The sequence below is a fragment of the Coturnix japonica genome, chromosome 2, assembly GCF_054131305.1.
Source record: "Coturnix japonica strain WE chromosome 2, WE-NBRP24, whole genome shotgun sequence".
In the NCBI taxonomy this organism is placed as follows: domain Eukaryota; kingdom Metazoa; phylum Chordata; class Aves; order Galliformes; family Phasianidae; genus Coturnix; species Coturnix japonica.
In genome coordinates this window covers 38,936,141-38,941,242 of record NC_140664.1, presented here as the reverse complement: position 1 = coordinate 38,941,242, position 5,102 = coordinate 38,936,141, and positions in this window count along the sequence as shown.

Below are 5,102 nucleotides of genomic sequence, written 5' to 3'. Positions count from 1 at the left end.
GCCGCCTCCGGCCTTGGGGCCGTCACGCCCGCGGGGCCGGGCTGAGGGGAGAGGCCGGGCGGTTCGAGAGCGGGCTGCCCTCCTTGAGGCGGCTTGGAGTGGCTGGAGATGGAGATACGCAATCCGTTTGTTCTTACGAGAGCTAACGGCGGAGAGGCAGAGGAAATGAGCTTAAAGAATTTCCTCTTTTTCTCGTTTGTAATTGACTATCACGGTGAGCTGTGTGGACAGCAGATTTAACACCTTCTGTGTGGAGAACAACTCTGGAAGTTCCACTTAGCACAGTTTGGGAAGTCCTCTTATCAGATGTCCCCATCACTCCCCTCTCAGCCACCTACAAACCTGCACTTCAGTATGAAACTGGTTAGCCACAAACCTTTACGACTTCGTGGTGGCAGATTTCTGAAGGATAACAGTAACTTGTTTCTAAATCAGTGCAGCTTCCTTCGTTGATGGGGGGAAAAAAACAACACAATAATAATAATAATTCTAAAAATCTGCTATAAATTGGGGAATAATCAGTAGAAACAAAGAATGAGGTCATCTAGTGAGTTAGCTGGTCTTCTCAGGATATCTGTGAGACATTACAGTGTAAGAAAACCCACTACTGCCAAAGAATGTATCAGTCAAAGTATTTCCATTGGGGATAGAGAAATACTGTGCATTAATAAGACTAGAAACATTCATTTTCTGGAAGCATTTGAGGAGCTCTTCCTGTACAGTGAAGCTGCTTACTTCAACAGACTGAAGGCTCAGAGGGAATAGCATTACTGTCTGTCACGGATTAAACAATTAGGAGAAGAAAACAGGTAATTAAACAAAAGGATAAGGGAAGGAATAGATGCACAGTGACCATGACTATGTCTGAGCTGCGAATTACGAGGTTTCTACTGGCATTTCAGAGCACTCATTCAGTTGAGATAATCAAGAGGCAAATCTTGATGAAGACATAACATGATGAGCTGGTTAGGGAAGCTATGACTGACTGACTGCTGCAGGGAAGGACTGAATTTGTAAACCAGGATGCTTCATATGAGAAATGTCCCCTGATTTCTAAGCAGTTCTAGAAAGTTCTGCTTCCTCATGCAGAAATTTGAAGTTGCTGTTGATTATCCCAGATCTGAGCTATGATGAAGTTCTAGAATCTTCTGGTAGTTCTTATGGATCAGAGATGATGATGCGTATGGACAATGTGTAGCATTTATGGCTAATTTAACATTTGAAACAACAGCTATGTCTCCAGTCAGCTATGAATCAATACCCCTCTGGTCACTGAAGCCCTCTCCAGTTCTATACTCTGAATATGTTTTTCACAAAACAGCTTTCTTCAAATGAAGGCAACACTGCAGCTGCCTAGAGCAGTGAGGTTTAGATGACTGCGTGGGCTGATGGTATTATCAGAGATGTTACATTAGCTCATTTATGTTGATAATATCAACATAATATCATTATTATTATATCATATTATTATATCATCAATAATATAATATCGTAGATGTTACATTTACCCTGTGTTGTCTGTCAGGCCAACCAATTTAAATTAAAAGGACCTCCAGATATTTTGTGCATTCTTTTATTATTATTATTATTTATAAGCAGTATAAAAGGCAGAATTCTATTTAATTTCTTAAGGAAGCTCCCCATGCCTAAGGTTATCGTTGCTATCAGCAGGATACGATATCACTTTCCTCATATTCCTATCCACAAGGGGACAGTGTTTCCATCTGTTACCACTGACTACAGCAATTTAAAAGTTAGCTCCTTGAACAGCTACCATTCAGTGAAGGAAATTTCATTTGTTTTAAGACTATTTCATGATTGCAAAATAAATAAATAAATAAATAAAAAATCCCCATCTTTCTAAACTAGATGAAGTTACCGAATTCATAGAACTAGTCCTAAATAAAGTTAGCTTAAGGAAGGTGATTACTTGAAAACAATGAGTGGGCAGCTACAATAAAATCAGTGCAGAACACAGAATAAAGTTACCGTGATGTACACTGAGATACTCTTGGAAAAAGGTTTCCTTGCCTCTCATTTATCCTCTTGCTTTTTTTAATCATCTGCTTGCATTTTTTTATCTCTTTCCAGCAACGTGATGAATAGTAATACTTTAATGGGAGATCTTTTCATTTCAACACAGAAAAATGACTAGAATTATTAGAAATTAGTTTTATAAATAGATTATTACGATATTGTCTTTGTTTTCATTGGATACTTGTGAATGGTTAGTATTACTTTTATACATACATACAATACTTACATGTTTCTCATATGAAATGTACGGTTTAGGAATCTCTTAGTTTATTCTTAAAGTAACAGCAGGTTTTCTGGCATTTTTTCTCAGAATGCTTACACAGGTTTTGGGATTCAGCTCCTATTAGACAGAACATGCACTAATTACAGAATCACCGAATAGCAGATTGCTTGAGGTAGAAAGGGGCCTTTGGAGAACAGGCCCAAACCCTGCTCAGCAGCATCCCCTACAGCACATTACTGAGGATTGTGTGCAGGCAGCTTTTGAATATCCACAGAGAAAAAGACTCTACAGCCTCTGGGCAACCTGTGCAGTGCTCCATCACCTACACAGCACAGAAATGAAGCCTTATGTTCAGAGGGAGCCTTCTGTGTTCTGGTTTGCTCCCATTTCCTCTCGTCCTAATGCTAGGAAACAGTGAAATAAGTCTGGAACCTTCCTCTTGCCACCTGCCATTCGGATCCTTATGGACATTGATCAGTTCCCCCCAAGCCTTCTCCAGGCTGAACAAGCCCAGTTCCCTCAGCCTTTCCTCAGAGGAGTGGAGCTTCAGTTCATCATTTCATCCGTTTAGTAACCCATCACTGGACTCTCTTATGTAGCCCCACGTCTCTCTTGAACTGAAGAGCCCCGAAATGAGCACTGTACTCCAGATATGGCCTTACAGATGTGGCAGAGTAGAGATGGGAAATCACCTCCTTTGGCCTGCTGGCCATGCTCTTATTAATGCCCCCCAGCATCCCATTGACCTTCTTGGCCACAAGGGCACACTGCTGACTCATGGCCAGCCTGCTGTCTACCAGGACACCCAGGTCCTTCTCCTCACTTCTCTCCCACATCAGCCTCTAACCTATACTGATACATGTGGTTATTCCTCCCTGGGTGTAGGACCTTCTTTTACCTCAGCTGAATTTCAAGATGTTTCTCTCTTCCCATCTCCCCAGACTGTCAAGATCCTTCTTGCGATCTTGTGAAAGAGACCAAAATAACTACAAACCAAGCCTCAGGAAACAGCAGCTTTCAAGTAAAACACTGATTTTGAAACACGATGAGTACATCACAGATGCCGCAGAAATCCTTAATGAAATAAATCTTACCAGATATTGAAAAGAGGTTGAATTTAATTCCATTTGAAATTACTTTGGTGAAATATTAGAATACTGATTGAATTAAAACTGTTAGTAGCATCTTCATCTACGTTTTCCTGAGCTGAAGGGTATAAGCTGAGAATGGTAATGAGCAGAAAGAATAAGGCTTAATATGGGTTTTAAATCCTGAGTTATAAGTCACTGCACTTGCCAGAATTACGTACTGAATAGATTCTGTTAAGTGACAAAAGTTAAACTCTTTGGTTTCATTAGTGTTAAGATAAAATTACTTCTGAGTGGACAAAAGTGAGGCAAATCATTCACGTTAGGCAAAACAGGGTTCACTAATCCCTAAATGAATTTCTAGGCCAACCATAAAGTATTTTCATTATTTAAGAGACAGGATTCGGTGTTAAACTGGAGTATAATTGGAGTGTAATTTTAAAGATTTTAGCAGAGAGCGGTGCATCTCTCCGAACTGGAATAATTCAAGTGTGAGATTGCAGATGAAAACTCTTCGTTGAAGAAGTGATTTCAATAAGATACGTATTCTTTTCAGTTGTTCGTGACCTGTTTCAGAGTTGTATGGGCTTTTAACTTTTGGTACCTCGTGGTTCAAAGTCGTGCTTCTTGCCTAGTGATAAGAAGGTCAAATATTAGCAGTACAAAATAAGATGTTGTAAGCCTTACCTTACGGGTTCTGACTGCTTCAAAAACTTAATATTGAATGTTGTACTCAGGTCTATCTCAGCATCATTGCTCTTGGGCCAACAAAGGTTACTGGCTACAAGTTGCTACCAGCAGCTTCAAGAACACCTCTTTTCAACAAAGACATTATAGTTTCTGTGATGGAAAAGTTAGTCTTTCTTCTGCACCTCCTCTTGTGTTGTATGATTTTTTTCCCCTGAATCTGGAGCAGCAGAAGGAATAGCTATTTTAGGGGAGTATCATATCTGCCATCAGCATAAGTAATAAAATCCTGATTATATCTGAAGTTCACTCAGAAAAAAATCACAACATTATGGCAGGGGCGCAAGTGTTATTTTCTTCATTAGCTTGCACCTACATCATCTCTAATACTGAAGTACCAGAAACAGAAGCTTTTGGGTTGCTCTGGTATCTCAGTGATAGACAGTTGTCAGTCATTCACTGTCAGCCTTGGTTACTGAGCAGCCTAAGAAGTATGAACTTTAAATACTCACTGTTATTCCAGAGTCACGTGGACTTCCCTGAACTCTAAACTGTGCTTTTAGGGGGTCATTGGTTAGTTAGCTATGAAGAAAATTTCAATATCGTTTAGTGTTTTCTTTCTAAATTAATTTTAGGAATCTAAAAGGTTATCCAGCTGCACATATGCTAAATGGAAACTGCCAGATCCTCACAAATTCTGAAATTCATTTTGTTGCCTACGTACAGCTTTAGAAAAGTACATATTAGAAGCTGATTCTCTAGAAAATGTATTTACCCTCTATATATTTAACGGAAATAGCTTTAACATATTTTCATCAGATAGAAACATTTGAAATGTTTTATACGTGAGGTTACCAATAATTGTCTATGTACCAGTGCTTCCTTGAGCAGCAGGATCAGCGTCTTGGGGCAGCCAGCTGCCTATCATCAGGATAAGCTCTTCCAGCATCCACTGCACGCCCCCAGTGAGCACCTCCAATTACACTGTTGGGACTTTCCATGTCATACCACACAACGAAGTGTCCCAGGTGTACCTCTTGTGTATATTTGAATTTCATTTGCCACTG